The sequence below is a fragment of the Rana temporaria genome, chromosome 7 (assembly GCF_905171775.1).
Source record: "Rana temporaria chromosome 7, aRanTem1.1, whole genome shotgun sequence".
In the NCBI taxonomy this organism is placed as follows: Eukaryota; Metazoa; Chordata; class Amphibia; order Anura; family Ranidae; genus Rana; species Rana temporaria.
In genome coordinates, this window is record NC_053495.1 from 138,062,942 (window position 1) to 138,089,042 (window position 26,101).

The 26,101-nt window shown below is 42.1% G+C and overlaps 1 protein-coding gene across 4 annotated transcripts in view; it reads left to right on the forward strand.

Moving 5' to 3' along the window:
* Positions 1-26,101, forward strand: part of DIPK1A (divergent protein kinase domain 1A) — a 215,145-nt gene that overhangs the window by 44,647 nt on the left and 144,397 nt on the right. The window contains exons 1-2 of one of the 4 annotated variants that reach the window (XM_040360018.1): positions 10,816-10,951; positions 13,747-13,926. The exons of 2 other annotated variants lie outside the window; for them this stretch is intronic. The gene's annotated coding sequence lies outside the window, so the exon portion shown is untranslated. Of the gene's footprint in view, positions 1-10,815; positions 10,952-13,746; positions 13,927-26,101 lie in introns of those variants that run through there. One more of the 4 variants, XM_040360016.1, reaches the window with a different exon arrangement.

Genomic DNA, 26,101 nt, shown 5'->3' on the forward strand with positions numbered 1-26,101 from the left:
GCTGGGTGGGGATGTGTTGTGGAGTGGGGTGGGTGGGGATGCATTGTGGAGTGGGATGGATGGTGCTTGGCGTGGGTGGTGATGCGTTGTGGAGAGGGATGGATGGTGCTAGGTGCTGGGTGGGGATGTGTTGTGGAGTGGGATGGATGGTGCTTGGCGTGGGTGGTGATGCGTTGTGGTGATGCGTTGTGGAGAGGGATGGATGGTGCTAGGTGCTGGGTGGGGATGTGTTGTGGAAAGGGATAGATGGTGCAGGGGATGCGTTAGAGAGGGATGGATGGTGCTGGGTGGGGATGAAGATGAATGTGTTGCATTGTGAAGATGGATGAGGATGACTCTGTGGGGATGAGAGTTACATTGTGAAGAGGATCTCCACAATGTAACTCTCATATCCACCCAGAGTCATCCTCATCCATCTTCACAATGCCAGCCTGTCAACCTCAGCCAGGTTTCCCTTTAAACAGGAGTTTAATTAAAGTCTGCAGGGGGGGGGGGGGGGCACAGTAACACACACAATTTCTGTGACTTACCCTCCATCCATGCTGCTTCCTAACATCAATAACATCATTAGCATGTGACAAACCCGATCGTGGCCAGCACTAGCTAAACTTCTCTTATCTTCTCTCCTGCTGAAGGGAGCATGCTGGCTGCTTGTCATTTTTTTTTGTGATGGACGCTGATGAGCTGACCAGCCAATCTGCAGGCACCTAGCCCTATCATGTGCATGCAGATTGGCTGGTCAGCTCATCAGCGTCCATCACAAAAAAAAATTACAAGCAGCCAGCATGCTCCCTTCACCAGGAGAGAAGAGAAGAGAAGTTTAGCTAGTGCTGGCCACGATCTCCTGCTGGGGGGAGTTACTAGTCAGGCAGCAGAGACTCGGGTTTGTCGCATGCTAATGATGTTATTGTTCTTCTGCAACAGCTCGCCGGGGGAGGGGGCGGGGCAGTGCGGTGCCAGTGAAACTTTTTCTCCCTCCCTTCTCCTCTACAGTCGCCGTTCCCGCAACTCGAGCCCTGGAGCGGGACACCGGGCGCCGGAGGCAACTCCGGACAGTAAATAAAAAAAAGGTCATCTTTTCGCCCCATCCCAGGCTGCGGACCTGCCCGCCCCAAGCGGCCGCTTGGTCCGCCTGGTGGTTGCGCCGGCCCTGAGGAGATTGTACAATCGGATTGTGTAGGAAGTAGGTGAAAGGTGATATTGTAATGAGTGTGATCACACCCTCTTCTGTGATGCAACAAGGTAGTAAAGGCTTCTGGGAGATGGCCTACAGGAAGTAAATGCTAAGAGAATCTACAGAAAGTAATGGAATATGAAAATCATTTAAAAAATTCAAATAAACTGACAAGATTTTAATCACTTGCCACCACCGTTATACGTCGGCTGTTTGAAGAGGGACATCATTGTTCTGGAAGCAGCTAGCTGCCATAACCCCAGTATCCTCTACTTCAGCGAGCGGTCCGCTTTCAGATAAAAGTGGTCTCTGTGGGGGATTTGCCGCAAGATCACTTTTATCAGGGGCACCCCTCCTGCCACGCTTCGGTGGTATCGGCGGAGACAATCGCGTCCTCTCCCCTGGATGCCGAGTGAGGGGAAGATGGCCCCACTTGGCTCCATAGCATTGACTGGTGGAAGTGACGTTGCTTCCACCCAATGCTCTTTTAAAGTGAATTTTTTTTATTGCATTTTAGTGTAAATATGAGATCTGAGGTCTTTTTGACCCCAAATCTCATATTTAAGAGGTCCTGTCATGCTTTATTTTTCTATTACAAGGGATGTTTACATCCCGTGTAATAGGAATAAAAGAGACCCTTTTTTTTTTTCCCTTTTAAGAGGATCGTGTCAAAATGAAAAGTCAAATAAGATATTACATTTTTTTTTAAAGCGCCCAGTCCCGACGAGCTCGCGCGCAAAAGCAAACGCATACCAAAGTAGAGCCTGCATATGCAAACAGTCTTCAAACCACACATGTGAGGTATCACCACGATTGTTAGAGCGAGAGCAATAATTCTAGCTCTCTGTAACTCAAAACAAGTAACCTGTAGACTTTTTTTAAACGTCGCCTATGGAGATTTTAGATGGTAAAAGTTTGTCGCCACTCCACGAGCGGGCGCAATTTTGAAGCATGACATGTTGGGGTATCAATTTACTTGGCGTAACATTATCTTTCACAATATAAAAAAAGATTGGGCTAAATTTACTTCTGCGCAAATACAATGTGGCAAAGTATTGCAACGACCGCCATTTTATTCTCTAGGGTATTAGAATAAAATATACATAATGTTTGGGGATTCTAAGTAATTTCCTAGCAAAAAAAAAAAATGATTTTAACTTGTAAACACTGAGTCTGAAAAATAGGCCCGGTCCTTAAGTGGTTGAACCTCCTGTGGATAAGGTAAGTGAGCGAAAAGCACATTGGGATGGCTGTGCCAGAAATGGTATTGAAAACCGCTTCTGTTTTATTATGAGAGTAAAATTCTGACCAAAAAGTTGAACCTATCCTTTTAATCGGTGAAAGATTATGAGATTGCTAGACTGAATTTACCTTTGCTTTAAATGAGCAGAGGTGATGGTAGGCAGTCGAGTTCTGCTAACAAAAGGTTATGAGCTCTGCCCATGTAATTTTGTGGACAAAACAATTTTCTATTTCTTAAAATGCCATTTGCTTGCACATAAGTATAAAATATCTCAGGTACGCAAATAGAAAACAAAGGTTATACACGGTTTGGTATATTCCTTTTTCTGTTTTAAACGGATATCACAAGATAAGCATAAAATGAAATACATTTTTAAGCATGCAAATAAATCTATTAATATAATTAAAATTGTGCACAATCTGCGCATATGACATCTCACCAAAGGACAGCTGTTTCTCAACATGTCTACACCACAAAGAAGTGGTTATACAATTGTTATTTGATCTTTCGTAATTGTTTGCAAATCATTTAAAACCACAGGCAAATTGCTTATCTTTGATTTCATTTCACAGCACTGCAGGGACACAAGTTGAGTGTTGCCAGGGCTGCTGTCCTCCTTGCCTAACTACTTAAGCTGGCCATACACCATACACTTTTCTTATTCAATTTCCTTTAGATTTACCTTCAACTGTGTAGTTCAAGGGCCTGCCTGATTACACACAAATCGAAAGTGCTTAGATTTGACCTCCTATTATATGGTTTTGGTAAATCTAAAGGAAATCTATAGAAGATAATTGTATAATGTATGGCCAGCCTGAGGCTCCATTCACACTAATGCATTTTTTGATGCATTTTGCAGAAATGCAGGGACATTTTTTAACATGGTTTTCATATGGAACATGTTCACATCCATGCTTTTTTGTGCCTCTGCGTTTTTGGAAACGGTCAGGGACTTTTTTTCCCGCAATCTGGCAGCATTTTACAGGGCACAGTGGTAACAATTGGCGCAGTGGCTGCGTTTGATGGCGCAGTGGCTGCGTTTGGCGCAGTGGCGACTATTGATGGCAAACAAACTATGAAAATAATAAATAAATAATTTTAAATGTATATTTAACAAAAAAAATGTACAAACCCAGTGGTGATTACCACCAAAAAGTTCTATTTGTGTGAAAAAAATTATAAAAATGTTGTTTGGGCACAGTGTTGCATGACCGTGCAATTGTCATTCAAAGTGCGACAGCGATGAAAGCTGACAATTGGCCTGGGCAGGAAAGGGTAACTGTGCCCAGTAGGCAAGTGGTTAAGCTTTGAAAATAAAATTTGGAAGCTGATTGGTTACAATGCACAGCTGCACCAGTTTTAGTAAATCTCCTCTAACGATTACATCATAGACTGTAAATCTTCCCCTATGAATCCCTTCAAAACCTTTGAAGGTAATTCACAGATATGTAGTAACTCTAATGCCCTGTACACACGATTGGTTCGTCTGATGAAAATGGACCGTTCTCACGGATGAAACGATGGTGTGGGGGCCCCATCAGTTTTTTTTTTCCCCCCATCGGTGAAAAAAAATAGAACCTGTTTTTTAAAAATTTTCTTATGGTTAAAAAACCGATAGCAAATAACGAACGTCTGTGGGGAAATCCATCGGTCAAAAATCCATGCATATTCGGAAGCATTGAACTTATTTTTTTTCAGCACGTCGTTGTGTTTTACGTCACCGCGTTCTGACACGATCGGATCTTTAACCGATGGTGTGTAGGCAAGACTGATGAAAGTCAGCTTCATCGGATATCTGATGAAAAAATCCATCGGTTTGTTTTCATCAGACGAACCGATCGCGTGTACAGGGCATTAGATATTTCTTATATAGCAAAGTCCCAGGAGCCTGTTTGATGTAAAATGCCAAGGTAGCAACAGCTGTAATCAAATAATTAAAGTTCATTATATAAAATGGTAGTCAACATACTAAATATTGTGTCAGGGGAATAGTTCTGTCCCTGTAGCCCTTTAAAATGTTGCACATTCAAAGCCAGCATAGATTATGACATTCAGTGCATTTGCTAGATTAATATATTAATGTAAATATGAAGTTAATCAAGGGGAAATACATTAAAGAGCAATCATAAATGCCTAGAAGGGAGCCTTATCGCGCTCACACAAGGAAAAAAGCAATTCAGTTAAAGATGGGATTGAAGCACCAGGATACCATGTGTTGCAGTATTTTTGTCAGTTCTGGCTCATGGGAAGCACTGAATATATTGTTATATAGAATATAATTGTCAAAATTACTCATTTGTCTAATGTGTATATAGTTAATTGGCCATTTAAACAATATAAGCTTTTTTTCTGATAAACCGTTCGATTGTTAATGGTCTGTGTACTGACCGGTTTTGTTTTTTATGTGTGATAATCTGAAAAACAATGCTTGAGTACACTACATTGGAACAGATGTGTAGTACCGAAAGCTCAAAAGGAAATATCTCCAAAGTATATAAATATTTACAGAAAATAGACGAGCCGGATACGCTAAACTACATACAGAAATGGGAGAGAGACCTAGGAGTTCCAAGGGGGAAGACGACCATAGGGAGAATCCTTAATTTGACACATACTTCGGCGGTTGATGTAAAAACCGCCGAGACGAACTTCAAGTGTCTGACAGGATGGTACACCACCCCAGATAAAATGGCCAAATTCGGAGTAGGGGAGTCAGAGGAATGTTGGAGAGGATGTGAGGCAAGAGGAACGATGGCCCACCTGTGGTGGGACTGTGTAAAAATCAAAACGTTCTGGGGAAAAGTTTTGGCTTTGATAAAAGAGATAACTAAAAAAGAATTGGAAAATAATCCTTGGATAGTCCTCTTTCATGGGGGAGAAACGCCAGTGAACGATTATAGGGGATCACTAATTCCGCATTTGTTGAACTCTGCGAAACGATTGATACCCCTAAAATGGAGAAACCCGGTAAGCCCGCAAATATGGGAATGGATCGACTCTGTAGAGGGTACTTATAGGAGGGAGAAAGTAAAATATGGTGGCGAAAAGAACAAGGCAGGAAACAAGGATATCTGGGAAACATGGATTGATTTTAAAAAGTCTCGGAAATACGCAGAAAACATGAGAGAGGAATAAGAATGCAGCAATATAGGAAATAAAAATACTAGGTGGAGTCGGGAGATGGTCTGGGAGGGGTGGGAAGGGTAGTGGGGGGGAGGGAGGGGAGGGAGGAGACTGGGATGGGGTGATGTGTCACGTCATTACGTAATGATAGCATGTTGGATCTCGTATATATGAGGAACGCTCTAGCCCATTTAAATTGTTAAAGGGCTGAAAGAAGATATGCTTATAAAAAAAAAAGAAAAAAAATTAAACAATATGCAAATAGCAGAATAACAAATATAGAATCAAGGAAAAAAAAAAAATATAAATAAACTACCACAAATGATGCTATACCTGAAATAGAGACGGAATTATGAATAAAATCATGAGCAGGTCTCTTGCTGTGGTTATGTCTGACGTGGGAAAAAAAAAAAAAAAAAAAAAAAAAGAAAAAAAAAAGAAAAAAAAAAAAAACAATGCTTAAGCTTACGTTTTAATTTCTCTGATGCTTTTTTGGCAAACCTTGTTAATATATAGTAACATAGATCCTTCTTTTTTTTTTCCTTTTCAAGATATGAGAAACCAAGCCATAGATAGTCAAGTAGCCAATGGCATAGTAATGACACCTCTGCGGTCAATAGAAAAGGGTCAGGAAAGGTAATTAGATTTCAGTATCCTCCTCATCCATCATCATTGTTGGATGTCTGAAATGTTTCTTCTGTGTGCTTGGTTCAGGTCTATGACTGACTAGGAAGTGGAGCCACTTGCATGAGATGAGATGAACTGTTGTATGAGGGGCTGTTCAGTACATCCAAGAATTTACCGTCTGGTGAGCACTTTTATTTGTCTCTGTCAGAGATCTAGCAGCCTGTGACCAGATCAGGGTCCACCAATACCACAGTTCAACCGTGAATATGCCTCTTTAAAGGAAAATTGACTTTAATGCCCCCCTCAGAAGGTTATACTTGCCTTGCCTCCACTCAACTGTCACTTAGTTTATAAGCCAGGAGTGCCAAGCATTGGTGATGTTAAAGTAAGCTTTGAATGTGGCATACACAGGGCTTCCGTTCTTTGCTCTTGGAAGACAAGTAGAACGGCAGGTATTATACCCATTTCTCCAGCCACATATAAAATATAATATTGTAAAGGGGACAGGCACAACTTGTACTCACAGTGGTAAAGGCTTATTCATAGTAAGAGCTGTGGTAATGTGGAATAGACAACCTCAAGAGCTGGTCCTGGCCAGCTCCGTAGATTGTTTTAATAGGGGCCTGGATTCTTTCCTAGATATTTATAGGTAAATTTGATCCAGGGAATATCAGATTTCCCCTTGGGGGATCAGGAAGGAATGATATAGAGATATTATTTTTTTATAGGCATACATAGGTGTGCGCACAGGGTGTGCCTGGGCACACCCAAATCACCCTGCTGCGCAGATTCCCCACTGCTGCCTGTCTGCAGAGAAAGGGATGGGGGAATCTCTGTCCTCACTCTCTTTCTCTGTCTCAGAAGTGAGCCATCAGGGGTCTATTTAGCCCCCTGATTTTTCACCAAAGCCCCCCAATGGGGCTCCTTAATTGTAAAAAAAATAGTAACAAATAATTAAATAATTAAAAAATAGTAAAAAATAATAATAATACAAATAAACTAACAACAATCTCTGCTCTACTGACATCATCCACTGCTCTACTGACACTGTCCATTGCCCTACTGCTATATATACAAACACACGTGTATTTGAGCTTTGGGGTGCACATCCTAATGGAATAGGCTGCGCACACCTATGTACACATAATAAATATATATATATATATATATATATATATATATATATATATATATATATATATATATTTATTATTATAATGTGTGTGTCTATTTTTTTTCCTTCTATTGGTTGAATGGATGGTCTTTTTTCACCCAGCAACAGGTTCTCACAGTCAACTAGTCAACTCACACACCTAAAGGCTAACTTCTAACGTCTGGCTAACAGGTAACATAGGGACTGAGGAATGGATCCTTTATCCCACCCAAAGCTCCACAATGCCCGTGGGGTGCAGGATTAAGAACAGAACTTATATTAAACCATGAAAACAAAACAATAGTTTTGTCCATCAAAGATACATATACTGGGGGCCCCTAGCCTTGTGTATATGAGAAACATAGAGGACACATATGCACCATCCATAATCCTGCCAACCAGTGTCTCACAATATACACAGCATATATCAAGAATCAAATAAAAGGCTTGATTTGCTTCTCTTTTTAGATCAGTATATCATAACAAATGGCATCTGTTTTCTGACAAAATTGGTTATGATACATTCAATTAAATAACACTTCACACTTCTCCCTCAAATCTAATCTAGCAGCTGTTCCAATATCAATAGAGCTATTCTAATTTGGGTAGGGGGCAGGATGGGCACATTTTGAAATATATTAAAATATTGAATTATGTTACACCTACTCTTTATCTATCGCAGTGACAAAAATCAAAATGATAGTAACAAAAACATCAGAACTGAACACCTAATTCTTGCTTTCTTAAAGCGGTTTTCCAATCATATTACTGAAAAATTACAAATGCTGTAGCTGCTGACTTTAAAAAAAAAAAAAAACAGACACTGTCCCAGGATCCAGCGCTCTGCTTACCCAAGGAGGTGCCAGAGACCGTCTTTGGTCCTCGGCATCTTAATTGTGGGCACCTGGCTGTGCCAGCTTTCGGCTACACAGGCAGCTGCCCCTGCGCATTGTGAATAGTTCCGCAGTCTTCTGCAACCTGTGATGTGTCCTTGAAGACTGTAGGGGAGGGGGAGAGGACATCTGCTGTTCAGAACGCATAGGTGATCCGAGCGGAAGTGGGAGCGGGTATCTGTCAAAACCATGTACCAAACCCCCCCCCCCCCTCACACAAAAAAGTGTGTCAAATGTTAGGGGGGGTGGTCCTTTAGAGCAGAACTTCCTCTTTGTAGTAGAGTTCCAATTTAAAGTGGTTGTAAACCCTGTTGCACCACTTTTACCTACAGGTAAGCCTATAATAAGGCTTACCTGTAGGTACCGTAATTATCTCCTAAACTTGCACAGTTTAGGGAAAATTCACTGTATCCGCATTTGCCGACGTCATCGGCTCATGCACAGTGAAGAAACGGACTGCCCATGCTGTAACCGGCGACGCTGGGATGATGTCACCAAAGCTCCAGCCAATCACAGTGCCGGAGCCTGCGAACCCGGAAATAAGTCTGGGAGACATGTCGGTCACGGGGTGCGGGGACCACTGCAACAGCTTTGATCTAAGGCAAGTATTTCATAATGAGCTAATATGCGATGCATACGAGCTCAATATGCCTTTTGTCTTGCAGAGTTTTTTAGTTTACAACCACTTTAATGGTACATGGCTGTATAAAATAATCTGGTAGGCAGCAAGAACCTTTAAAAAAAAAAAAAAAAAAAAAAAGTGCTCTGTACACTGGTATGCATGAAACATGCAACCATGCAGCATAAATTACTTTGTTGCTATGGTGCAAATGGCTTCTCAAGCAAGCTGCCTATTTGTCTTTCTGTTGCTAGGATGCAGATGACCTCTCAAGAAAGCCACATAGTGCCCTCCATTGCTAGGATGCATATGACTTCACAAGCAAGGGCCTAGCATCCTCTATGGTTCATTGCTAGGATAGGATGCATGCAAACTTTCAAGAATTCTGAATTTTGCAGGCAGCAGGATACTTTGTAAAAAGAAAAAGTGTTTGGGCAATGTTTGTATGCAGCATGTGGTGGCAACTCTGCACATGCTCAGTTTTCAGTGAGTTTCTATGCTTAGCATTTCCACCCTATCACATCTGAGTAGCCCATGTGACTATAGAGTAACACATGTGTAGGCGTATACACAGTGGTAAATGACAACCCACTCCCTCCCGCCTCCTCAATGCCCACTAACCAGGTAAACAAAATTGGGGCAGGATATTGCATGTAGATTAATGGAGGCTTCACCCCTTCTAATTCAAAGAGACACAAGCTGTGACTGGCAGAAATCCACCCACATCATGTTGTTTCCACAAAATAAAGATTTAATTTAAAATATATTTACATATATTTAATTTTAAATATATTTAAATATTAGATTTTAAATAGGGGGCGATCAAGGGGTTAAATGTGTTCCCTAGTTAGTGTTTCTAACTGTATGGGGATAGGACTGACTGGGGGAGGAGACATATCATTGTTCCTATTTAGTAGGAACAAATGATATGTCTCCTCTTCCCTAACAGAACAGGGATTTGTATGTTTAGCTGGCTCTCGTGCACGCAATCGCTGGTGACCGGCGGCAATTGCACCTGCATCGGGTCCCCCCGCTGGTGGCTCTTAAAGGGAACAACATACCCATATGTTTTTTTGCGCAGCTGTGTCATTCTGCTGACGTATATCGGTGTGAGCCGGTCAGCAAGTGGTTAAACAGATCAATAAATAGGCCCCCACTCTTATCACATAAATATCCCTTCCTTGACCTTAAATTCTCCCACCTATTAAAATGGTTGTAAAGCCTCATTGGCTTAACTTTAGGCGGGTGTAGCGTATCTCATATGCGCTACGCCGCCGTAACTTAGAGAGGCGAGTACCATATTCACAAAGAACTTGCGCCCTAAGTTACGGCGGCGTAGCATAAATGGGCCGGCGTAAGCCCCGCCTAATTCAAAGAAGGCTGGTAGGGGGCATGTTGTATGGTAATGAATCGTGACCCCACGTAAATAACGCACATAACGAACGGCGCGCGCGCGCATGCTCAGTATCACGTAGAATTTTCTCTGTAAATTACGCCGGCTTAATGCTTAGTCGACGTGAACGTAACCTACGTTTTTTTTTTTTTTTTTTGTTTTGTTTTTTTTTAACGTTGTACCAGCTCATCGCCTCAGTGTGAAAGCCCACCGGTTGTCACACTGAGACTGCAGGGGAGGGTTTTTTCCAGGCGCTATTTTTAGCCCAAAAGCGCCTGAAAAACGCCCAAGTGTAAAAGGGGTCTAAGTGTGTTGATTTTATTTTAAGGCTGTTGTGTGCTGCACTGTAGCAGATACAATTAGCGTACACACAAGCGTTTTCTGTGTGTACTGATTACCCACTGCAACCAGGAAATTATGAAAACCGAATAAAAACTGAAAATGGGCAGAAATATATTGCAGGAAGTTTGAACTTTTGGCTTTACCTGCCCATACACCAGACATGCAAAGTTCAACAGCCCTTCCAGGTTTGTGGAATTCCTGCACCCTTGCCACGTGTTGTGCTTTTTTCCTGTGGCCTTGTAAGTCAGTACACAATGTATGAGATAGTGATACAAACCACTGCGTGGGGAGGGCAGAAGAGATATTTGAATCATCCGACTAAATACTTGCAGCAACTAGGGAGCAGTGAAGGAGTGGTGCTTCAACAAATAGGCCAGTGGAATGGTAAATATATTTATACTTCACTTTAATTTATTAGTTTACATTCAAAACTTGCACATCTTTTCCCAGTTTAGGGCATTCTTTTTTTTTATGTGCTCACAGTGAAAGGTATGCTGAGTTTTATGACTGCTCTTTAATCTGTCACAGAAACGTTCCAGCGTGCTGTAGGGTGTTGGCTGTGGTGACAGCTGTACTTTGCAAGGCAGAATGGGCAGATTGCCCTTGCCTGCAGGTAGCACGCAAACAATAGATTTTCAGCTGCAGGAGGTTTGCTCTTGGCAGACCCTTGTTTCATTGCAGTGGGTATAAAGACTTTCCCTTTTGTACAGTAAAATAGTAACTACATCCTATCAAAGCTGTCATTCATGCCATACACTGTTGCTAGAGATTTCAGTAGTTGCTGTATTATTTTTTTAATGAATGGATGCTTTTCAGTAGCTGATCAGTGGTATTTTGTGCCTTAATACAAGTAAAATGTTATATTTCTTTTAATGTAGAAATGTGAATGAATCCTTTTCATTAAAATGATAACTAAAACAGGATGCAAACATTAAATTAGGATATTCCTCTTAGTTAATTTATCTACAATACATTCTGGGATAGGGCTTTCCCTGTTCTAGTTTCATGCAGTTGGCTTGGTTCTTGAAGCATGTATTCAATCACATCTTGTAAATATCAATTAAATAGACTTGGCACAGAAAGTACTTTGTTATTGTAACTATTCCGTTTGCTCTGAACTATTAAAATAATCTGTCATTTTGCTTCTTCCTTTTCAAAAACAATTTTTCTTTTCATCAAAGATAGCACTTCTAGTCTTAGGATAGCGGACGCATACAAGCTTCTCTTGTCCAGCTCGTGGGCTGAGCAAGAGAAAACACTTGACTTTGCTTTCCATCCTGAGCAGCATGGATGGATGAATCTCCCCTGCCTGCTATTGTAATCTGTTAGCTGGCACCCAAAGCTGTTAGAACCCCTGAACAGTGTTTGCATCTGATTGTAAGCAGGTGCTGTTTTGTCGACAATTTTCCACCCTGCCCTATAAACCAAAAGTCAGTTGAAAAATGATCAAACTGAGTGGTACCATCAGGGCCACCCACGGCTTGAATTTTGGCCAATCTGAGTTGTATATGAGAGTCTTTATACTGTTTGCTACCATCAAATTTAACATGCAGTGCCTTGAAAAAGTATTCATACCCCCTAAACATGTAGTTTATTGCGATTTTATGTCGTAGACCAACACAAAGTGGCACATAATTGTGACGTTTAAGGAAAATTATAAATGTTTTTCAAATAAATATCTGAAAAGTGTGGCGGGCATTTGTATTCAGACCCCTTTACTCTGATACCCCTAACTAAAATCTAGTGGAACCAATTGCCTTCAGAAGTCACCTAATTTAGTAAATAGAGTCCACCCTTGTGTAATTTAATCTCTGTATTAATACAGCTGTTCTGTAAAGCTCTCTCTGTTTGGGAACCTTGGTGAACAAACCGCATCATGATGGCCGAGGAACCCACCAGACTGGTCAGGGAGAAGTTTAAAGTAGGGATAGGTTATAAAAGAAATATATTAAGCTTCGAAACATCTCATGGAACACTCTTCAATTCATCATCCAAAAATGAAGAGAGTATGGCAGGACTGCAAACCTACCAAGACATGGCCATCCACCTAAACTGACAGGCAGGGCAAGAAGGGCATTATTTACAGAAGCATGGTAACTCTGGAGGAGCTCAGGTGGGAGAATCTGTCTACAGGACAACTATTAGTCGTACATTCCACAAATCTGGCCTTTATAGAAGATTGTCGAGAAGAAAGCCATTGTTCAAAGGGAGCCATAAGAAGTTCCATTTAGCATTTGGGAGAAGCCGTGTGGGGGACACAGCAAACATGTGGAAGAAGGTGCTCTGGTCAGATAAGACCACATTTTTTTTTTTTTTTGGCCTTTCACCCTGAACACACCATCTCCACTGTGAAACATGGTGGTGGCAGCATCATGTTGTTGGGATCCTTTTCTTCACCTTCCAGCAGGACAGCGACCCTAAACATACAGCCAGCGCTACAATGGAATGGTTTAGATCAAAGCATATTTATGTGTTGGAATGGCCCAGTCAAGGTCCAGACCTAAATCCAATTGAGAATCTGTGGCAAGACTTGACAATTCTGTTCACAAATGCTCTCGATCCAATCTGACAGAGCTGGAGCTATTTTGCAGAGAAGAATCTCTCTGGATGTGCAAAGCTGGTAGCGACATACCCAAAAAGACTTGCAGCTGTAAATGCAGCAAAAGATGGTTCTACAAAGTATTAACTCGGGGGGGGGGGGGGGGGGGCTGAATACAAATGCACGCTACACTTTCCAGATATTTATTTGTAAATAATGTTAGCCATTTATCATTTTCCTTCCACTTCACAGTTATGTGCCCTTTTTTGTGTTGGTCTATAAAATCCCAATAAAATACATTTACATTTTTTGGTTGTAAAATGTGAAAAATTTCAAGGGGTTATGAATACTTTTTCAAGGCACTGTATGTCTCCATTTTGACTGGACCAAGTTAATTCTAGTACACCAATATAGGCGGAGCTTAAAAACAGCAGGTATTACTTGGTGGGTGAAATTATGAAATAAAAAACAAAAATTAAAAGACATCGCCATCAAGTTCATTCTACAACTCTAGTGGTCGTGGTTCAAATACTCATAGCAGCTTTCAGTGTTCTGCTCTACCTAAATGATGGGCTGTTCTAATGGGACAAAACTTTTGCAATTCCTGATACTATTATTATTGCTATTTTGTTTTTTAAAGCTTGTCCATCGCCTGTAGCCACTCGCATGTTTCTATTGGCCAGTGTGGCAGGCCATCAGAGTGATGGGCCAATAAAAAAACATGGGGGACCATAATGGAGTGGCCTTATCAGGAAGCATCGGAGCCTGATCAGAAGAGACTGACATTCTGGCAGAGTGTTTCTACTGAAAGCTATTGCAGGTATGTGTAGGTACCCACAAGTGCTTAGTCTTTAATTGTGTCAGCACTTTTTTCTTTTTTTTTTATTAAACTATATGAACCATTTTTTTGTTTTGGATAGAATGGGGAAAGATTAAAACCCTATTTCTGAACTGATTACGTATTGATCCACTTAGTTTTGATGTCCTCAGATTTGGATCTATGTATATGGCCAGTGTCAGACTGTTACTTCTGTTTTTTTTTTTTTTTTTTTTCTTTTTGTCTTATATTTTTTGTGTTCCACTGGGGAGAATGAACTGCCTAATAAAAACCTCATAGGGATTTTAGCTCTTCCACACACTATCCAAACCATAAGCCCCAGTTCGCACTATAATCCGCATGTGAATTGCACAGAAACTGCACTGCATTCCTGTGCAATTCACATGCAGTTCAGTGTGGTGCAATTGGAGCCCATTCATTTTGAATGGGCTCCAATTGCACCCCATAACGCCAAAGAAGTGCAGGCACCTTTTCTTTATCGTACATCACGGGACACAGAGCGGCATTCATTACTATATGGGTTATATGGAGTACCTTCAGGTGTAGACACTGGCAATCTCAAACAGGAAATGCCCCTCCCTATATAACCCCCTCCCATAGGAGGAGTACCTCAGTTTTTACGCCAGTGTCTTAGGTGTTAGTCATGCCCTTGGCATCAGTTCAAACTTCTTTATGCGTTTCCCCCGCTCCAGTTACTACCCCGCCTGCTGCGCAGGATCCGGGTGGAGCACATACCAGTCATCCTGGTAGCTCCAGCATGGCCCAGAAGAGCATGGTACTCACTAATCTTAAGGATGGTAGTGGGAGACCCGTGGACTCTTCCTCTACGGCCAGACCTGCTATCGCAAGGTCCGATCCTCCACCCTGCCTTACGGCATCTAAATTTGACGGCCTGGAAGCTGAATCCCTGATTCTCAGGGGTAGAGGTCTGTCTCAGAAAGTAATCTCTACCCTAATCAGAGCCAGGAAACCGGTCTCTAGGGTGATTTATTACAGGGTCTGGAAGGCCTATGTAGGCTGGTGTGAGTCCAAGCGATGGCTTTCTCGCAAATTTACCATCGATAGAGTATTAAGTTTTCTCCAGCTAGGAGTGGATAAAGGATTGGCATTAAGCACAATCAAAGGACAGATTTCTGCTCTGTCAGTGTGGTTTCAGCGGCCGCTGGCCACCCACTCGCTGGTTAAGACCTTCCTTCAAGGGGTCTTACGTATTAGGCCTCGTACTCACGACCAAACATGTCTGCTGAAACTGGTCCGCGGACCAGTTTCAGCGGACATGTTCGTTCGTGTGTAGGCAGTAACGTACAGAATTCCAGCAAACAATCGTCGGCCAGACCGTTTTCCAACGAACAACTGTTTCCTGGTCTTGCTTTAAAACAGTCTGCTGGAATCGTGTCCGTCAGACATGTTCGTTCGTCTGTACACAAAAGCAGCGTACAAAAACCACGCGCATGCTCAGTCCAAATGAGGAGACGGGAGCGCTCGTTCAGGTAAAACTCGCGTTTCTTTGGGATATGGCACATTCGTCATTAGAAACCTTTTATTCTAGCAAGAGAACAATGTCTTAAAAAGGCGCACTAAACCACATTTTAAAGCCTCGTTTTATTAATTCTTCTCTTGCTAGAATAACCCCGTTCTCTTGCTGATGCAATTTCATTAGAGTTGTCCCATACTAAAATGTCACATTTCTTGCTTGTGATGTAATCCTTTAATAATGTTTTCTATGCCAGACGTGTGTTTTGGTTGGTGGTCCTCCATAATTTAGAGTAGTCATTTTTGTAAAGGAATGTGCATTTTTTATTTTTTTTTTTTTGTTTCTAGTTATGTCACCATTTAAACTATTTTTTTTTTACACTTTTTTTTTTTTGTTTTTTTTTTTTTGGTGTTTCATTAGAGAATATTAAACCATGTTGGCACACCAAATGTCCCCCCCCCCCCCCCCAAGGAGTGTGTCCTTTGTAAATTACCCATTGTATATTTATTAAAGGTTTGCTGCCTAATAATCCCCACAGTATATCAAACAATAGACATGTTTTCAAATGATAGCAAAAAGCCTTTTATTCAGGCAAATGTCATCACAAAAAATAAAAAGAACGGCAGCACTAGAATAGATAGCAAACTATATGCAAACTTGCATTTCCAACATGGTGAAGGATAAACTTCCAAGCCTCAGGAGCCAAACACAAAAATATGAAGCAGCAGCACACAAACAAAGGAACCCAAACTGTGGTAGTACAAACAAGATGTCCTTTATGTGGAAGGAAATGGAAGGCAGAAAATCAACGTTTCCTCCTCTTTCCAGCCTTCCCTCCAGGCAGCCTTCCAGCGGATCGAACACGGGGTCTTGCAGGTGGGGTTGATGTGGCAGCAGGAGGATGGTGTTCCGCAAGCCAGGCCGGGTCACATAGCCCAGTGTCTGGGGTCAGCAGGCCCCTCTGCATCCACCAAAGGACCTGGTTCATCAGGGCCTTTGCCAGTCTTCTCTGGTCCTCCTCCCCTTCATTTAAATCATGGGCCAATGAGGCACTGAAGGCCTCTGTGGGGTTGAGGGGGGCCCTCATGATGGCGCTTGCCTCCTGGATCATGCGGAGGCTTGCCTCCTCCACAGGCCTCAACTGCCTCCTTCGGCCTGATGGCCTCACCTGGGGGGGAGAAGACTGGCTGGTGGTGGTTCTCCTGGCCGGGTGGACCTGCTGCAGGCCACTGGGCCCAGCCTCCTCCTGGCTGCCACTGACCCCGGCCTCCTCCTGGCTGCCACTGACCCCGGCCTCCTCCTGGCTGCCACTGACCCCGGCCTCCTCCTGGCTGCCACTGACCCCGGCCTCCTCCTGGCTGACAGACACCTGAGGATCTGCCACCTCCTGGCTGATCTCTTCTTCCTGTGTGGAAAAAAAAGGAATTTTTTTACAATTTCGCTAAATAAAACCACACTCATTTTCATGTTTTTCGTTTATTATTTTCTGTTCATTATTACTTGAATACACTCTACTTCTGACCCCTGCAGTTGTCATCTCTGACACCTATTTGTCTGAACACCTTTTTTTTTGCTTTTTCCCAGCTTGGTTTTTTTTTTACAATATCTAATCATTAATCCACCAAGAATTATTTACGCCAGAAATATAGAGGAAACTACTATACCTCCTCATCGAAGGGTGGCAGATCTGCATCTCTGTCAGCCAGGCCCTCTTCCTCCGACTCTGCAGGGCTGTGGTCATCTGGGGAAGGTCCGCTGGAAGGTAGCATGGAGGAAAGGTTGGAAGAAAGACTGGACATCGTTTTCCTGCCTTCCATTTCGTCCCGCAAAAAAGCCATCTGTTTATAATACCACAGTTTGGGTTCCTTTGCTTGTCTTGCTGCTGCTCCCGATTTTTGGCTTTTATTAGCTTTGTATGCTCTCCTGTATGTGCTTCTGAGGTTGGCAAGTTTATCCTTCACCATGTTGGCAGTGCATCCTGGCACCCAAGTTTGCATATAATTTGCTAGCTCTTCTAGTGCTGCCGCTCGTACCTCTTTATTGCAATATAAAGAGTGCTTTGAATTCCACAGGATGGGCGTGTCCTGGTATTTTTGAAGTAAGGCCTCTATAGATTCCTTGCTTTGTAGGAGGTCCATTGTAATTTTTGCTAAATCATTTTTCTTTTTGAGTCTAGATTACAAAAACATAAACCACAGAAAAATAAATATTCCAAAGGATCAGCGTTGACCTTGATCTAATATGTGTCTTCAAATTTATTACCTATATCTAATTCCAAACACAGTCTCTCTTGTTTAAACAATGATTGGCAGCTCGGCCGCATTGCTTGTACCAAACATTGATTTGCTAGATGCAGAGCCATTGTTCACATTGCAGTAAATATTTAAAATATATAAAATTAAACAATGCTTACAAATGACAGTTTTCATCTAGGCACTATTTCATGTGTAAATCTCATGCCCCTGACAATGGATGACATAAAAGACACTTCCTAATGACCTCTGTACAACCAACACTTGAACAATACTTTGCCTGATCTGAATACACCATTCAAAAACTTGTCAATGAGGTACAGCATTGTTCACATCTCTATTTTGTGAGGTGTCCAAAAGCATTTGGATACCAAAATAACATTGTGGTACCCCATAGACAGAATAGCTTAAAAAGGGTGCAACCAACAGCCCAAACCCCCATCCCATGTGTCTACATTTTCAAGGCCTCTGCTGATCACATTTTTAATTTCCTTACCTTCCTGTCTCTCGCTCCTCGTTTCTCACGCTCGCCTAATTACCGCGTAAGATGCGTAATCACGGCGTAAACCTTTTAAACACTCCGCGTATTTATGAAACCCCGCCCTCGTCACCTTTGCGAGGCCCCTAATCAATGAGTTTAGGAAATATGGCGTTAACTGTGTATGTTCTGGATGCGCTCGAAGATTCTCCGCGTAACGGACGTAAACACGTTGTTTGCATTCTCTACACTCCGCGTATGTATTAAACGCCGCCCTCTTCTCCGCCCATGGCGTAAGAATTCATCTTTTCCACGCCCATAATCTCTGTGGGAAAGGAAAGATGGCGATGTCACACGAGCGGGCACGATGCTCTCATGCCACAAGTGAAGGGACAGAGGCAGGGACGTCCCGATCAAGGAAAAGAAGATATAAAGCCACTAATATGCGGTTCCAGGAAATGGTGGAGTTAGTTTACATCATGCGAAAGAAGGACTATGATGGTGAATTAGGGCCATACAAGACCCCTAACCGCCGAAAGGCACATATTATGGACAAGGTGGCGAGGAGAATGCAGAGGATGTTTGGGATCACCAGGTCCAAGGAACAGCTGAGGAAACGATGGTCAGACTTAAAATTGAGGGAGCCACATCAGATGAAGAAAATACTTAAAATTCTGCGTAAAAGTAAGTAAATATATATTGGGGTTGGGGGGGGGGGGGTGATTGTCTGCAATAATGTGTTGCCATGTATATTTCACCATCTGCCTCCTTGGCCTGCTTGTAATTTTAAAGACATGTTGTCATTTATTTTTTAGGACATAAATAACTACATATTTACAAACAGTGTTCTTAGTAAACAACGTAACATCACATAGTTTATCAGAAAGGCTCGGTTATTCCAGGAACAACACACCTGGACATGGCTCACTGGCCAAAAACTTTGTTTGTAAACATTGTGTAAAAGCTAGTTCTAGAAAAAAAAAGTATGAGAATGGGAAAGGCAAACAGGATTCATTCTAAAAACAGTGGTAATAAAGCAGATGTTTTCACATCTGCAATGCAGAGCACCTGTGTCTCCCCAAATCAAAAATGGGTTTTGGTAGGGTCTCCCAGAAATACAGTTTAGGGGGGACATCCATGTGTGTCACTTTGCTAAAAAGGGGCAGGATCAGAGCTTGCCATATAGAAGTAATTGCAAAATGTAGGTTTGGTGAAAGATAAAAGTAACTAAATGAAAGCATCTTCTAAGCAATGTGTGCGATTTATGCTCTCCAATATCTGTGTGCTGATGAGTCTACATTTTTTTTGGTTTATTTCAGGGGAAAGAAGTCGCCAGCATTTGGAGGAGGCAGAGAGGGCCAGACAAGGCCAAAATCTGCCATCTCAACATGTGGAGGAGGAGGAGGATGTGGAAGGAGAAGAGGATGTGGAAGGAGAGGAGGATGTGGAAGGAGAGGAGGATGTGGAAGGAGAAGAGGATGTGGAAGGAGAGGAGGATGTGGAAGGAGAGGAGGAAGGAAGAAAGGAGGAAGGAAGAGAGGAGGAAGAAGTAATTTTGGACTTAGAAGTCATAGCAGATGAAGGGCAAGTGGCGGAAGAACAATTTGGCGAATTGAAAGAAGGTGGATTGATGGATGAAGGAGGAGTCCAAGATGATGGGGAAGTGGTGGAAGAAGGAGGAGTGATTGAAGATGATGGGGAGGTGGTGGAAGAAGGAGGAGTGATAGAAGATGTCGAAGAGGTGGAAAGGAGAAGCCCATCAGGTCAGTGTCACCCTAGCTTGATTCAAAAAAACATATGTAGATAGGCCTCATCGAAAAATAATGTTGTAAATGCCTTTTTTTTGGTTGGTTTTAGGGGAGGAGGATGGTGTGCCAATATTTTCACGTGCAAGTGCTGCTATAATTATTCAGCAGGTAATGGAGTGCAGCACTGAAATGCACAATATGCGTGAAAGGATGTTTCTCATGGAACAGAATGTAACAAATGTGCTTTTGGAATGCAGCACGGAAATGGACAATATGCGGCAAAGAATGATGGTCATCGAATCTAATTTTAAGAACATTATTGACATGATGGGCCGTGTCAAAGACTGAAACACCCCCCGCCCATCCCCCGCCCCCACAAACATTTTTACAGTTTGAATAATGAATACGCCAAAATTTGAAGATACACACACAGTGTGCCAACATGTGCTATCTGCCATCACAGAATATCTAATGTCTGTGCTTTGTGGGTCCAACCCCCTCCTCCATCCTCAAGTAGTTGAGAGGAAGGGTTTGCTCCCACAAAACACAGACATTGATCACCCATGATGTCAGATAGCACATGTGGCCATTTGTCTGTTGAACCAATGACATTTGGCGAGTTTGCACTGAATGTGTGTATCTTCCAATTTTGGCGTGTTCCAGTGTGAAAGCACACCATGACTGACTGCTGTTGTGAGGTTTTATATTTTTGGATTTGGATTTTGTTACTTTTTGACCATGTTGAACATTTTGGGATACTATAAAGTTTAGACCATAAAGAATAAACAACGGTAAAAAATTTTAAAAATATATATATAGAATTATAAATCTCTCTAATCACTGAATTTAGTGAAGTAGAGATTTGACTCCAAATTCACACCTAAAAATTTAGTTTGAGAAAAACACACCAAAATAAAAAACAAATTATTAAAAAAATTAGTTTTTTTTGTGCCTAAAAAATATGCCCAAAAAAAACATTAAGGCGCTAAACACCCCACCAAATATAATCTATATATATCTATATATATATGTAAACAATAAATCTAACTATATTTGATAAAAAAAAAAGTGAACTTGTTAATAAATGTATAATCTGCATAATATTTTTGGTTGAATTACCTGAAAACAAAAAAAAAATTTCAAAATTTTTTTTTGACTCCTAAGTACAAAAGCAGGGAGTAATGAAAAAAATATAAAATAATTTTTGGGGTCATGAACAAGCAAAAATTAAAATACTTGACCTCAAAATTTACAAATGGAGTTGCTTCTTATTTCTAGACTCAATACCCTGTTTGTAGATGAGTGAATACTGTGCAAAATGTGGTTAGTTACTAAAAGTGGAGAAATCAATTAGGCATTACAATTGAAGAAGTTAGTTAGAGAACCAGGAAGACAGAGAAAAAGAGTAAAAGCATTAATGACAAACAACTGTATAAAGTCCAATGGTCTAATTATTTATTAATTTTGAGAATATTCCTTTCTTTGGGGGCCGAATTAGAAAGAAATATGATCTGGCATAGCAATGGCCCCCCGACCCATGAAGTACTCAACATATTTGTCGCGTACCTCACGAGCTGATTGGGGGGCCAAGCCAGCGCGACCAGTGTCCAGCCCGGGAAGGGGATCTGAGGGTAGTCTTGCCTCAGAACCGATGTCGGGTAGGTACGTCTGGGAGTGCCTGCGTAAAAAGTTGTGCAAAATGCAGCAGGCAAATACAACGGTGTCCAATTTATATTCCGCCAGATGTATCGATGTCCTGAACAGGCGGAACCGGTTGGTGAGTATCCCAAAGGCATTCTCGACTACCCTCCGAGCCCTGGCCAACCGAAAATTAAACACACTCCTCTCTGAGGTGAGGGTCCTCTGGGGAAAAGGCCGCATGAGGTGAGGACCAAGCCCGAAAGCCTCGTCCGCTAGGAACACAAACGGAAGTCCTTCCACATTATCTTCATCTGGTGGCAATGCCAGACCACCAGCTTGGAGACGATCATAGAAATCAGTCCGTGCGAACACTCCCCCATCAGACATCCGGCCGTTCTTCCCCACGTCCACATATAGAAACTCATACTGTGCCGACACCACCGCCATCAACACAATACTATGATAACCCTTGTAATTATAATAGTACGACCCCGAGCGGGGTGGGGGCACTATGCGGACGTGTTTCCCATCTATTGCTCCACCGCAGTTTGGAAAATCACACCGCTGGGCAAATTGGGAAGCCACAGACTGCCATTCCTGTGGTGTGGAGGGTAGCTGTGGGGACAAACCAAAAAAGAGATTTAGTACTTTGTAACAAAAACATCCTACAAGCATCCTTGTGACAGTTCACAGTATTAAAATTGCATTAGAAAAATGTGCATGGAGAATTTGGGAAATGAAATATATATAGGGCCACTTCATTAAGAGACTCCACAGCCCTCTGATGGGGACAATAAAAGTTTGAAGGGGGGGGGGGACACAAAAACCAAAAAGTCCTGTTTTAAAAAATGGCAAGGTGGGTTTGTCCCTAGGATAGCATGCTGGACAGGTTAATATTGGGTAAGGGACAAATATGCAGGTAGGCCAAGAATAAAACATGTAAAGCTGATATCAACATGCATAGGGAGAAAAGGTAACGTTAGTTAAACACACAGCATATCTGGGAAAATAAAAATAAAGTTAGTTGGCCACATTATTAGAGCCAGGAAACTTACCTTAATATACTCCTCATGCATAACTTTGATGATGGCAGCACACGTGTCCGGTATGATGACCCCAAGCGCCTGCGGAGAGATGCCTGTCGAGAACTTGAGGTCCTGCAGGCTCCTCCCAGTCGCCAGGTACCGCAACGTGGCAATAAGCCTCTGCTCGGCCGTGATGGCTTGGCGCATCACAGTGTCCTGCCTCGTGATATAGGGGGACAGAAGATCCAGCAGACGGTTGAATACGGGGTCCGTCATGCGGAGAAAATTCCTAAAGTCATTAGGATTATTCTCCTGGAGTTCCCTAAGCAGAGGCATATGTGAGAACTGGTCACGCTGGCGCAACCAATTCTTGGTCCAGAAACGCCTCCGCCCCCTGTTTCTGGCCAAAGTACTGGACAAATGAACATATCCAGCAGCCATCCCATAAACAGCACCAACTCGCGAAAATTGACGCTGCTGCTCCATCATGGCTTCAAACCGGCCGGCTGGTCAGTCAAGAACACACTGAAACAGAAAGCACTCGCAAATCCAGCACTACCTGCGACAAACGCGTGACAAACAGATACGAGCGCACAGGATGCAACTGCTAAAGCAGAAACAACCTGCTTGCCTATAGCCGAATGACAACTACGTTACCGCAAGCACACGCACTGAACCCGTGAATACACGCTGTCAAAGCCTGGAGACCGAGAAGCGCGAATCAGCTCTAACCAAACCTTCACTAACACGAGCAAACCCGTAACTAGCAAAAGAGGAACAGAGGGCGGCGCCATTAACTTTGGTCTTCCCCTTTATAGTGACGTCGTACGTAGTTTACGTGCACGCGTTCCGGTACGACGGGAATTTGGTCCGCTGGTGTGTACACGCCAGCGGAACAAAACACAAATCAGCCTTGTACGCCGGAAACTGTCGGGCAGACAGTTTCCAGCGCACAGATCCGGTCGTGAGTACAAGGCCTTAGACCTCCAGTTAAATCCCCGCTTTGTCCGTGGGATTTAAATCTTGTTCTGTCAAGTTTACAGAAACAACCGTTTGAGCCGTTGGCTGATATTCCTTTGGTTCTACTGACAAGGAAGTTAGTATTTTTGGTTGCCATAGTTTCCGCAAGAAGAGTATCGGAACTGGCGGCCTTATCCTGTAAGGAACCATATCTTATTTTTCATAAGGACAGGGGCGTTCTCCGCCCTCATCCTTCCTTCCTTCCGAAGGTCATATCCAGTTTTCATTTGAACCAGGATTTGGTATTACCATCCTTCTTCCCTAAACCTACTTCCAGAAAGGAAGGGTTGCTGCATACCTTGGATATTGTCAGGGCCATGAAGGCCTATCTTAAAGCTACAAAGAAGATCCGGAAGACAGATGTGCTGTTCATTCTACCGGATGGGCCCAAGAAGGGGCAGGCAGCTGCAAAGTCCACCATTTCTAGGTGGATTAAGCAATTAATCACTCAGGCCTACGGCTTGAAAGGGTTGCCTCCTCCAGTATCATTAAAGGCTCATTCTACTAGAGCCATGGGCGCCTCCTGGGCAGCACACCACCAGATCTCTATGGCTCAAGTTTGCAAGGCGGCAACCTGGTCTTCTGTCCACACGTTTACAAAATTCTACAAGTTGGACGTAAGAAGGAATACGGATACAGCCTTTGGGCAGGCAGTGCTGCAGGCTGCAGTTTGAGACCCTCGGATTCCGGGGGCTCCTCTTGTTCGAGTTAAATTTAAAAATTTTATTTTTCTCAACTAAGTTGGATTTATTATGATTTGAGTATATCTCTAAATTAAATCCTTTTGTCTTGGAGATGTTCTCCCTCCCCTCATTGTAAGCATTGCTTTGGGACATCCCATATAGTAATGAATGCCGCTCTGTGTCCCGTGATGTACGATAAAGAAAAAGAGATTTTTGATACAGCTTACCTGTAAAATCTTTTTCTTGGAGTACATCACGGGACACAGAGCTCCCACCCCTCTTTTTTGAGGACCATTTTGGGAGGCATACTGCTTGCTACAAAACTGAGGTACTCCTCCTATGGGAGGGGGTTATATAGGGAGGGGCATTTCCTGTTTGAGATTGCCAGTGTCTACACCTGAAGGTACTCCATATAACCCATATAGTAATGAATGCCGCTCTGTGTCCCGTGATGTACTCCAAGAAAAAGATTTTACAGGTAAGCTGTATCAAAAATCTCTTTTTTTAGAGCTGTACCGCAACTGGATCACATGATTGTTTTCTACCATGCGATCTGGTGCAGGCAAACTGTACTGCATTTGCAATGCGTTTTGAGGCGTCGTTATCTTTGTATTGGCATCTGCAGTGGATCGCAAACACTGTGTGAAAAAAATGCGTTGCGGAAAACAGTACGTTTCCTGCACCGCATATGTGTTATCCTAGGCTAAAAAAAGTGTTAGCTTTATGTACATGTTAAAGTGACACCATCATTACTTTATTTATTGTTTTTATAAATTCCATTCAATACCAATAAAAGCAGAAATTGGGAATTTTTCTATGCTTAGAAGCCACTTTTAGTATTCAGGTGTTTTTTTCCCGCCCAACTGGTCTCGGTTTCAGTTTTTCTTTTACTCATTTTAGTTTTTTTTTTTTTTTTTCTGTGAAACGTCAAGGATTCCATATAGCTTGATTCTCTAGTAACTGACAGTGTCAAGTGCCCTCTCATCTGATATTATATAATGTATTCATTATTTATAAAACAATAGATTATAAGCTTTAGTTCAGTATTTATTTGTTTTAGATCGCTTATCTTTGATAAATAGAGGAGTAAAAACATTCTCTGAATAGAGACATAAAAATATTTTTTTTTATTTTATATTTCTGCTACATATGCAAAGCATGTAATACTGGTTTGTGCTATAAATATTTATTTGTTTCGGTGTGGCTTATTGCTTACATTGACTGGTAACCTTTTTATAGCTAAACCCTTTTAAAACTGACATTTCAGTATGCAGCGGATGCTGGCTGCTTACAAGCCTTTGGGACTAAAGTGGCGAGATCTTTTTACTGCAGACTTTCCCCAACCGCCTGCATATAATTTTGAACAGTCAATGTTGGGGAATAATCGGCAAGCAACTGGTGAATAATGTCATCTAATAGTTAGAATACAGAGATAAGATTATTAATGATTAGATGTAATATTTAAAAAAATATTTAAACATTCACTATGAATTTTGTGTGATAGTGTCGACCTTTTCCTAAATTTAGTATTTTGCCCCTGCCTTCTACCCTTCAGCTAAAATGTTGTTCTCCTTTTGGATAAGTGAATATATACCTAGTGATTTCCAGGATGAAAAAGGCCTTCACAGTTTCAGAATACAAAACAGCTGGGACTAGATGGCAAAAAAAGCAAAAATCCTACATGAAATGATTTTCACAAAATATGTTTTACCAGTCTCCCAAATAAAAAACTGACAAATAGGAGGCAAAAATCTGTAAACATTTTGACCTTTCATAAATAAGCTCCATTATTGTATTTGTTCTTGCAAATTACAAGACCCTTAGGCCCCTTTCACA